The sequence below is a fragment of the Schistocerca gregaria genome, chromosome 2 (genome assembly GCF_023897955.1).
Source record: "Schistocerca gregaria isolate iqSchGreg1 chromosome 2, iqSchGreg1.2, whole genome shotgun sequence".
Classification (NCBI taxonomy): Eukaryota; Metazoa; Arthropoda; class Insecta; order Orthoptera; family Acrididae; genus Schistocerca; species Schistocerca gregaria.
Genome location: NC_064921.1, coordinates 74,537,987 through 74,550,553, shown reverse-complemented (window position 1 = coordinate 74,550,553; position 12,567 = coordinate 74,537,987).

Here is a 12,567-nt window from a genome sequence, read left to right as displayed (position 1 = left end):
ATAGGTCGGTGGTCATAATGTTCTGTCTGATCAGTGTACTTCCGTAAATCTGGAAAAGTAGCTGACTTGGAAACACACTTCACTCTCATCCTGAAAAGCTGTAACGGGAGTGTGTGAGCGGTCTCAGTATGTAAAAACATCAGAGTGCAGTTCCGACTGTCAGGACATCCACTCTTGTAGTGGAAATGAGCGTATGTCATCGTTGGCCGGGAGGTCCATATTCGGGAAGTTCGGCCGCCAAGTGCAAGTCTTATTTCATTCGATGCCACACTGGGCGACTTGCATGCCGGGGATGAGGATAAAATGATGATAAGGACAACACAGCACCCAGTCCCCAAGCGGAGAAAATCCCCAATCTGGCCGAGAATTGAACCTGGCTCCGCTTGCTAGGGAGGCGAGTACGTTAGCACCCATCTGTGCAGTAGTATTTAATATGACAGAATATGTGCTAACACTGAAAAAGAAAGAGCGCCATTGGTTGCAGTTCCTAGGTTTTTGTTGTTGTTGTTATTCGATCCCCTTACTCCACTGTGTACGGGAGGCTATCAGCGATTCAAGTCAACTGCTCTTAAAGCAATGTCTAGGCAACATACAGAAAAAAATTTAAAAGACGTTATATTTACAAATAATTTTACAATTTGTAAAAAGAAGATTTTATGTATAACATCTTTGGTTTTCTTCGTTTCTTTTAAGTTAAAACAAAAAACTCATAGGTGAAAATAAAACAATAAGAATACATTTAAAACACCGTGTGAAAATAGTTACGCTAAAAAAGAAGCAGTTCATTGTCGGACGGGGAAAAGTTAGGTGTTTAGTAGGGTAGGAGAGTGTGAAAGTACGTGCAAAAGTCCAGTGGGTAATACTGATGGCGAAGAAATGGAAAGATGGAGAGAGAAGGGATGAAACCCTGATGAGGTGAAATGAGTGGGGTAGAAATTATAGTTAGTGCTATGGGTAAACGACGTAACTGATTTCTTTGGCTGGGAGGGGGGAACGTTTGAAATTTCATTGGGAGAGCACGTGGTGTTGAGTAGGTTTATGTTCGATGGAACTTGTCGCTATAAGCACAATAGTGTACTAGGGTTGGAAATTAGAGGGGAGACAATAGAATTATTGGAGTTGAGTTTACAGATGTTGTAGATTGTTCAAAGCCGTTCGTTGTGAGTGAGGGGAGGTGAGCATTTGGTGAGATGGTAAAGATTCCATATGGGAGGAGGTAAACAGATGCATGATGTTCAAGGATTGTAAGATATTGTTAGGCGAAGCTGATAACCTTGCAATACTTGCATAGGAGAGAATAGGTTGCATCAAGGTTATGTAGATACGGAGGATAGCAGAGGTGTAAGTCCCGAAGTTCAGCCAGTTAGTAGCTGTAGCCCTTTGCGTGCTTCCTGTTATAAGGTTAGCAGATGGGATTTCCATATTAGTTGCCGGTCGAATGTTAGTCCCAGATATCGGGAGGTTATAATTAATGAGCATCTACTGACAGAGGTCCTGTGCAGGCTGTAATTGTCGTATGGCAGCAAAACTTGGTAGATGTGTTAACGCGTTAATGCGGAACAGATAGAAACTTTTAAGAAATTAGTACCAATTTTGGCCAGCAGGTGCAAATCTGGCGCTGTACACTTTGTATAACGATATGAAATCCACGCTGTCATTTGACGAGCCATAGTGTGCGTGAACAATATGGCCATCAGGAAGAGAGATTTTGGGCTGCTAGTGAAACTGTTTTATGTGAATGGCGGAGATTACAGTGCTGCATTGAGAGAGTTCGCCGACTGAAAGATTTGAGGAGAGGCCCGATGTATCGGTTAGACAGCCAGCGAGAGTGCACCGCTAGTTCCTGCTACTAATAAGGCCAGTACACCATTCGCTTGTTACATACTTTTACGAGCTTCAAACAGGAGCGACTGATTTTCAGTTATCTGTGTAGTTACTAGTTTATTTTTGTAATTTCTTGCGTTTTCGAGTGCTTACTAGGCACAAACTTTTATTTCAATAGCAGTTTAGTATACAGTACCGCCATTGTTATCGACCGTTGTATCGACCCTCATATCGTAGAGGCTTGTGTTTGTTTGGTTAGAACAGCTCAGAGTCAGTTAGACTGTCAGTGAGAGAGCAATTTTCCGGTGTTAATAAGGCGAGTACACAGTTCGTTTGTAGCATATTTTTACGAGCTTAAAACAAAAGCGACTGCAGTAATGCATAGGAACTGTGATTGTTGTGTACAGATGCGAGCTGAGTTGGCGACCCTTCGCTCACAGCTCCAGGCTGCTTTGGCTTCTGTCACACAGCTTGAGGCTACTACCAAGGGGCGTCACTGTGGGGGATCGAACGTGTTGATTCGAGGGACGTCGAGCACGTCCCACGTTTCCTCCGATCGGTCCACTGCTGTGACAGCCCCAGGTACTGCCTGAACTGAAGTTGACCCCTCACCCGTGATCGAGTGGGAGATCATTCCAGAGTCTGGCAGGCAGAGAAAAACTTTCCGAGGGGCCAATCGTAGGGCCTCCCCGGTTCGTTTGGCGAACAGGTTTCGGGCGTTATCTGTGGGTGATAATGTCTCTGAGCCAGATGCAATCGTCCACCCTGTTCCAGAGGAACGTTCTCGGCCTGCGAGATCTGTACATTCACAGTGTATGGGTTTGCTGCTAGTTGGGAGCCCCAACATTAGGCGTGTAGTGTCTTTAAGCGATTTAAAGAAGATGGAAATGAAATTAGAGAACACATGTGAGCTTTATGTGCCATCTGTTACAGGAGGGTGTCCTCTCCTGGTGGAAGTTATTGCAGTTAGAGTTTCTGACCACGCAGCACATGCCCCACATAGTGCTAGTGGTCGTGCAGTGTCAAAAGTATTGTCTATCCCATGGCTAACGATACTGCAAGGTTGCGGTCTATTTTACACAGATACACACACAAGATCCAGACGAAACAGCAATTGAAACCTCATGTTCTGCGGGAACGATCTAAATTTGTTCTTCCGTTTCTGGACGGAACGAAGTTGATGGCATGAGACCGGGAAATATTTCATGGAGTGACGAAGTACGTTTTACATTGCAGGGTGCAGTGAATACAGTACTGCCAAATTTGGTGTACTGTAAATCCTCTTATTATGCACTAATAGCCATTACATTCGCCGAATGTCGTTGTGTGGTGTGGATTCACAGGTATGTTTATTCTAGGTCCATTCTTCTTTGAAGAGAAAACGATGAGATGGCCTGCAAGGTGTAGCGAGACGTCTGAACGTTAGCGAGATCTCCTTGTGCAGCTAGTGACTGCTGCTTTGGAAGAGCGCAGCTGTATGGAAACCACTGTTTTGTTGCAAAATGGGGCAACATATCGCGTCACTCGAACAGAGAAAGATCTGATTAATGCAACCTTCCACGAACGTGTCATCTCCAGACATTTTGCAGGTGCGTGTCCTGCAAGATAACCTGATCTGAATCCAAGTGACTTTTGGTCCTGGGGCTATCAAGTGGAAAACACTTACAAGCGACACGTTCGGTTTCTGTCTGATCTGAAGGCCAGTATACAGGAATGGGTTGCTCAGATTCTACCGGAACTGCTGTGAGCAACTCGATCACGTCGTTTTCCGAGTGCAGTAGCATCTCTTCGAAGTCTGCAGTGTTCGTGTTCAACAAATCGTGTAATCAACAATTAATAATAAAATCAACTTTATACTTTTCTCGCTTGTTGGACATTTTCTGTTCACATTTCGTTCGTAATCAGTTAGATATGGAAATATTTCTTTACGTCTTTCTTGCATTCGCAGCGCAAGACTTGCAACTAGTGACCAAAACTAGAACTAATTTTTTCCAGCTTAAATCGGTTCCGCATTAACTCATTAAAATATCTACCAAGTTTCGGATCTGTTCCATAATTGCAGCCCACACTGGTCCTCTCCAAGTAGCTGCACTTTCATTACAACCACCCGGTATTTTAGTGTGTTGGTCTGTAGGATAGCATCACAGTAAATAATGAGGCAATACTAGCCACGGAGGTGGTCGGCCCTAAAATTGTTGCCTAGGTTTTGGAAGGGGTGTTCTCTAAATGGCTCTAAACACTATGGGAGTTTATTAATAGCTGAGGTCATCAGTCTTCTAAACTTAGACCTGCTTAAACCTGACTAACCCAAGGATATCACACAAATCCATGCCCGAGGCAGGATTCGAACCTGCGACCGTAGCAGCCGCGTGGTTCTGGACTGAAGCGTCTAGAACCGCTCGGCTACCGCAGCCGGCGGGTGTCCTCTAAACAGTGCCCAGTGAAATTTGCACACAATGACATTTGTGCCCAGTGAAGGTCGAGAAAAGGTTCACTAACAGCCCTATCCGAACTCCGCAACTTGTTTGGCAGGTAGAAGAGCTTAAGTCTCGTATGTGGTGTATTGATGAAGAGGACTGGAGACGCTAGAAAAAGAAATGTAATAAGAACATTGTACATTCGGGAGTGACTGTAATTGATTTTCTGTCGGGCATAATCAGAAAATTTTTACATTTGACCAGATTTTCAGAATCTTCAGTTTAAAACCTGAAAAACAAATTACAAACACGCAATTTGAAATTCGTTTGTCCTGTAATTGACAAAGCATACCTTAAAATAAACATAAAATAAAATACCGTAGATCAGGATATAGCACGTATAATGCGCACAAGATGTTTTTTTGTATTAACTAAATAGTATATGTATATAGGAAACTTACGCCGTACATATCTTTTCCTCCCATTAATAGATATACGCGGAAGGTTTGCGGGAGCTTTTTGCGTCGAAGACAGACGCCTTGACAAATGAGTAGCCGTGCTTTTGTTCACTGCCAAGTCTCCGTAGACACTCTGCAGCCGCCTGTGAATATCTATGATGCTCTTGTTCTCCACCAAAAGAAACACAATGACAGGTCTCTGCTTGGAACGTACATCCGTTATACAGTAGACACCATTTTGAAGGCTACGTATAGTGCCACCACCAACCGGAACTTCATGTAACTATAGCGGCTGAAGCGGGATTATTCCCTGATGTTCAGCAACAAACTCCGCATTTTTTCAAACGAAAAAAAAATATATATGTTGCGTTACTTAATGATCGGTTCTCATATTTTGGTTGCAGTGTAACACAACTACGAGGGTCACTGCAAAAGTAATGCACACTATTTTTTTAATCCATCTTTTATTCAAGTTTTACAGTGTGTAGATACATCCTCCACATAATTTACATCCCTCGCAACTGCCTTACGTCATCTTGTAACGAGCGCCCGTATACCCGCACCGTAAAATTCTGTGGCAAGCCAGGTCAGGACTGTAAGGGGGATGTTTCAGTGTTGTCCATCGGAGTTTTGTGATCGCTTCCATGGTTTTTTGACTAGCACGCTGCCGTGCATTGCCGTTCAACAGCAAAACATCCTGCTTTTGCAGTCGAGCTTGAAGTTTCTTCAGTGTCGTCACATCTGCATCAGATTTTGTGGTGGTTCCATGATGTCCACAAGCAAGAGTCCTACGGAATCGAAAAACACCGTAGCCATAACTTTTCCAGCAAAAAGTGTGGTTTTGAATTTTTTTTTTCTTTCGTGAATTTGCATGATGCCACTCCATTGATTGCCTCTTCGTCTCTGGTGAAAAATGATGGAGCCATGTTTCATCACCTGTCACAATTCTTCCAAAACATTCATGTCCACCATTCTCGTACTGTTTCAAATGTTCCTGCATACCGTTTTTCTTGTTTCTTTGTGAGCCACTGTCAACATCCTGGGAACCCACCTAGCACAAACCTTTTTTAACGTCAACACTTGAGTATTCTGCATACACTTCCTTCCCCTATCCCAGAATAGTGGTTCACTGTGATGCGTCTGTCAGCAGTCACCAATTAGTTAACTCTCTGCACATTGTCTGGAGTGTGTGCAGTACGAGACCTGCCGCTGCGAGGACAATCCTCAACATTGCCGTGCCCGCTTTCATCACATAACCTATTTGCGCACCGACTAAGCCGGCCGGGGTGGCCGAGGGGTTCTAGGCGCTTCAGTGTGGAACCGCGCGATCGCTACGGTCGCAGGTTCGAATCCTGCCCCGGACATGGATGTGTGTGATGTCCTTAGGTTGGTTAGGTTTAATTACTTCTAAGTTCTAGGGGACTGATGAGTTCAGAAGTTGAGTCCCATAGTGCTCAGAGCCATTTCAACCATTTTTGAACCGACCGACTAACTGTACTGCGATCGACAGCAGCATCTGCATACACATTTTTCAACCAATTGTGGATATTTGACACTGTCTCGTTTTCACATCACAGGAATTCTGTGACAGAACGTTGCTTCTGACGAACGTCAAGAGTAGCCATCTTGAAGACATGCTGTAACGGCGCCACTCACGGGAACAGGTTGAACTGAGTTTGAAAACAAGCGGGAAGGATGTATCTACACAGTGTAAAACTTTCACACATGCAGAATGTATTTTTACAAAAATAATGTGCATTTCTTTTGGAATGACCCTCGTAATAACGCACAGAAGCACTGCTTTTTTTTTATTTTGCCGGAAATGGATAGAGAAGCGAAATAGACGACGCGGCCAAAAAACGGCCCAGCAGATTCGGGGAAACACCTGGAGTCGTGAGAGCAAGGAGGCTCCCTCCGGACGCCTTCCACGCCGCTGACGACGGCCAGAGTGCCGCACTGTGCACTGACCACTCGCTCCTCCGGCGATGGATCGTGTGCCCCGGCCCTGCGGCGCTACGCCTCGCCCGCCTTCTTGTCCGCTGCGGTCGCAGCCAGCGCCAACAAAAGGCTCGCTGAAACAAAAGCGGGACGGACTTTTGTCGCGGGCGCCGTTGCGCGATCAGTGAACCCACGATTCGCGACGCCGTGGACTTAATGGTCCTTACATCCTGCGAGCGACGCCGGACCACGCTCTCCGACCGCAGAGATAAAGCCGACACAGTCCTCGGATCGTGCGAGGGGTGCGAGCACGGACTTGTTTTTGCGGAGGCGTGAGTCGCGGAGCAGGCGACGATCTGCGCTCGTCCCGAGATATACGGCACGACAGCGACGGCGAACAGCGTCCTCGAGTGTTCCGAAACTTGTGCATTCCAGTACCAAGACTCTCGAATCATGCACAATCTTTCTACAAGACCCAACATGATCACGTTTGTGGAGCACGCAGTTCCAATCATATAAAATTTATTTGTCCTCATTACACATTTATAAAATGATGATCGGAAGCAATCATTTTCAGTCTAAAATAGACATAAAAATATTGTTGTTAAAAGCTTGTATCTACTTACACTACGTAACCACGTCATTCTCAATGGAGAGAAGTCTTCCAAAGTAAGAGTGATTTCAGGTGTGCCGCAGGGGAGTGTCGTAGGACCGTTGCTATTCACAATATACATAACTGACCTGGTGGATGACACCGGAAGTTCACTGAGGCTTTTTGCGGATGATGCTGCGATATTTCGAGAGGTTGTAACAATGGAAAATTGTACTGAAATGCTGGAGGATCTGCAGCGATTTGACGGATGGTGCAGGGAATGGCAATTGAATCTCGATGAAGACAAGTGTAATGTGCTGCAATTACATAGAAAGAAAGATCCCGTATCTTTTAGCTACAAAATAGCAGGTCAGCAACTGGAAGCAGTTAATTCCATAAAATATCTGGGAGTACGCATTAGGAGTGATTTAAAATGGAATGAGCATATAAAGTTGATCGTCGGTAAAGCAGATGCCAGACTGAGATTCATTGGAAGAATCCTAAGGAAATGCAATCCGAAAACAAAGGAAGTAGGTTACAGTACGCTTGTTCGCCCACTGCTTGAATACTACTCTGCAGTGTGGGATCCGTGCCAGATAGGGTTGATAGAAGAGATAGAGAAGATCCAACGGAGAGCAGCGCGCTTCGTTATAGGATCATTTAGTAATCGCGAAAGCGTTACGGAGATGATAGATAAACTCCAGTGGAAGACTCTGGAGGAGAGCCGCTCAGTAGCTCGGTACGGGCTTTTATTGAAGCTTCGAGAACATACCTTCACCAAAGGGGCAAGCAATATATTGCTCCCTCTTACGTATATCTCGCGAAGAGAACATGAGGATAAAATCAGAGAGATTAGAGCCCACACAGAGGCATACCGACAATCCTTCTTTCCACGTACAAAATATGAGACTGGAATAGAAGGGAGAACCGATAGAAGTACTCAAGGTACCCTCCGCCATATACCGTCAGGTGGCTTACGGAGTATGGATGTAGATGTAATGTATAAAAATACATGAAAGTAGCAGATAACATAACATTAAAATTCGGTACCAGTGAACAGTTCGTCACTTAGTATAGTCGGTCTGTTAACTCAAGAGCGAGCAGCGCTTTTGGTGGGGGAAGCGGCCGTTCCCGGAAGAACGCTGCCACCAGCCTACAGGGGCACCCAAAGTCTGTTGCCCGTTACCTGTCTAGCGGTGTAGATCGGCGTGCAGTGATATACGTCGTTTCTGTTCGTAGGATCTTAGTTGCCAATGTCAGTCAGTTAACTTTGTACACTTACTGATATACTTCGATGTCCGGAACCTATAGATAATCGTCTAACGCTGCAAAAGAATGTGCAGAAGACGAGGAAGAAGAGGTATTTGCGGAGAAAACGAGCGTTCGACCGTCTCTAATGTTATTACACTGTGTATTAAAGAGGCGACCCAGAAAGAATTATTGGCCAATATTACCAGTCCCAATCAAAGGGATGCAATTTATGCAAACTTCAGCCTCGTCCAATGGAACGCATAAGGAACGAACGCGGAAAGAAACCGCATGGTGCAGTGGAATCGCCACGAAGGAAAACTAATACTCTTGGGAGGAAACCGATCGTCATAGACTGCTTCAAAATCACGGAAGACATTTGATGCTTATGGAACACTAAATCTCTATCTCTGTCACTATTCATCTGATTCTGAGACATATTGCTTCAAATATGTGCGCAATAGCTATCCTAAACACTGCTGAAATTTTATTCGATGCATGTACATCGATTCTGGACTTTTAAGCAAAAGGCGTAACGTACGAGGTGCGTTCACATATTAATTTTTATTTTTTGGTAAGAACTTTATTTGTTAAACTACAGCAATGTTACCCTCTTCAAAATATTCCCCATTACACACTAACACTTGTGCCAGTGCTTTTTCCAGTTACCGAATTTCCTTAGGAACTGTTTCTTCGGGGTCGTTTATAGGTCTCTTTAATTGTGCATTTTTAATCTCATCCATGCTTGTAAAACTGCAGTCCTTTAAGACCAGCTTTTAAATGTTTATACCACTTGTATGTCCTTGGTTCACTCATAACAGGCTCACCAAAAGCAATATTTAACATTTATAAACATTTGATACACTTTATTCCATTCCTATAACAAAATTTAATACAGATTGTCTTATCTGTTTTTATACAAAACAAATAATCCTTGATGCTACCAAAATACATGTAACCTTTTTGACAGCTGACAACAGAGTAAATACCCAATATGTACAACATTGTACACATACTTCTGAGACATGTTTACGAAGACAGTGACAAAAAAGTAGTGCAAATCGGACTAATACAACACACAAAATTACAAATTTCTGCTTACTTTTTATACACTATTTGTGTTTCAAGTTCTTCAAAGAAAACTTCTACCTTTTGAGTATAAACAAAAAGTAAGAACAAGCCGGAACTTCTACAGATTGATTGCATTATATAGGACGAATAGCCTTAGAAGAACATACAATACATTCACATGAACAGGCATTCGGTTCTGTGTTTGTAGTATAATCCTGACTTCCATTCTTATCTTATATTATTTGTAATGTTGTGTTTCGGAAGAATCTATCGTTTTTTGTATTCCTTATGGTCTTAATACATTTGTCTAAAACTGAAAGCAGCCGAGACGTATCTGTGTACGGCGTCTTCACAGATTTAAAGTGCACGCCGCCGCAGGGCCGGTACTACATTGTGAAACAGCCTGTAGAAGAGCCTCGTGACGTAGCTGGGTTGACAGAGCGGGGACTCGCTCGCTCGCTCTTCAGTTTACCGACAGACTATAGTGGTAGTTAAAAATGACAAACGTTACAATAGGGTTGCAAACAATAAGTCCCATTTGAAATTATGTCTTCGTCATAAAATTAGACCTAAAAGTGACAAGTTCCTGAACTCATGTGTGTGGAGAGATTGTGCTCACTATTATACAGAATGTTTCAGAAGTGATGGTCAATATTCAGGAATATGACAGAAATCATCATTGGAAACAAAAAAAGTCACGTAAACATGGGTTCTAAAACGCATACCTTAAGAGTTACGAGCAATTCTTGATCTTTGATACTTTGGAACAAATGTCTTCTATTGCAAGCTCTTTGCATTCCATATTTTGAGAAGTGGTAGTATGGACCAAAGCAAGAAAAGAAATGTCCACTAAACATGTGATCTGAAATGCATACTTTAATAGCTATGAGCACTTGTTCATGTTCGCTACTTTGAAACACAACTCTTCTAATGAACAAGTGCTTTTAACTTCTGACGTATGCATTTTAGAGCACATGTTTACTGGACATTTTTCTTGTTTTGTTCCGTGCCTCCACGTCCCCAAAATGTGGAAAGCAAAGATCTTGCAGTAAAGGAGATTTATTTCACTATATCGAAAATCAATAATTGCCCATAGCTATTAAGATATGCTTATGCTCGCAACTTAAGATAAGCGTTTTAGAGTCCACGCTTACTTGACTTTTCTGTTTCGAATGATCATTTCTGTCACATATCTGAAAACTGACCAACACTTCTGAAACACCATGTGCAGGCCAAACAGACCGTTCACTTCATTTAACAGAGCATACATATCTCCCAAGCATAAACAGAACAAGCAAGTACTACCTACAGTAACCAAAGGTAGATTGCTCGGTGTGATAAAGACAACTGAACACTTTAGCAACAAAAAGCATTGTTCAAAACGGAATTTAAATCAACAATATGAGATTCGTCAGAATGAGTATTTGATATTTCCAAGCAGTTGCTTCAGTGATCTGATATTTTGACGACATTTTTTCATATGTGATGCACGGAGTGTTCAAAACGTCTCTCCGCATTGCCGTATGGTTGTTAGCCACGAGTGGCATACGCGCAGTGAATATACCGAAATGAAACTCGGTGAAATACAAGTTATTAATTTATTGAATATTAATTTTTACTTTCAAATTTTCACATTAAATGTTGGAAGTGTCCGCCCTGTTGTTGAATGCACAATTCAGTTCGTCTAATCATATTTCCAAACACAAGCTGTAAACAGTTGCTTTCGCTGCACCCAGAAGAAAAAAATCAGGTGGTGTTAGGTCAGGCGATCGTGGAGGCCAAATTCCACGTCAAATTATGCGATCACCAAAAACATCAGCAAGCAGTGACATTGAAACGCGAGCTGGATGCACGGTTGCACCATCTTGTTGAATATGACACAAGCTCTCCTATGAATGGTTACAGAATACCACTGCAGTATCGTTGTGGTTTATTGTTTCGTTGAAAAATATGAGACCCACAATCCGACTTGAAATTGCAATCCAAACTCCTATTTTCACAGCATGAAGTGAGTGGTTCCTCATGAATACACAATCGATTTGCAGTACTCCACATAGGAGAATTTTGCGACTTCATGTACCCGGATAAAACAAAGCACGCCTCATCAATGAAAAACCTTTCATTAAGAATATCCCTTCCATTTTTGCTGAACAAAATTTTTGAACCATTGACAATAATGCAGTCTCTTGCCATGATCAGTATTTTTCATTTCTTGCACGACTGTCACTTTGTATGGGAAAAGTTCTAATTTTTTCCTTACAGCTGTGTGGGCCGTTCCGACACTAACATCGATTTCCTGGGCGAGTTTTCCTACTGACTTGTTCGGACTCATGGACATTTTATAGGAAATATCGAGTAGTTTATCCTCAGACAAAACGCTAGGAGGACCACTTCTCGGTGCATCTGTCACTGAACCCGTACTTCGACATTTGTTAATCAAATCTCGCACAGTATTGCGATGTGGGAGCGTTGTCTCCGGGAAATCTGAATTTAATGTTTGACGAACTGAAACTGTGTATTTACCGCCAGCTTTGAACACTTGTACGACTAAAAACACACGTTCTTCAATGGTTAGTATTTTAACAGTGACAAAAACGAATCAAACCAGGAAAGGAACTAAACTTAAACGTTGACGTCAACACGTAACGACACACACCAACGACACTACTGACGCTGGCTGAGATAATCGAAACAGACGAATGTTGGGAGAGTCCACTTGAACGGAAGGAACCCAGGCAGCCGAACAATCATACGGCACGCCCGGCTAACAATGATACGGCACTGCGGAAAGACTTTTGGAACACCCCGTATTAATACATAACAACAAGTGTCCTTCTGACGTTTACTGTCACATGTGAAACCAAGAAGAAAGACGTACCGCTTCCGTATGACCCATCTACGCTAGTCCGCAACAGCAACTCTAGACGGGATGTTAGAGCACGCTTGAAGAAAGGGATTCCTGCTAAATGAATGAACCCATGGGTGGTGCAGCGTTTCCCATCCTTCCTTTTGTACTTTA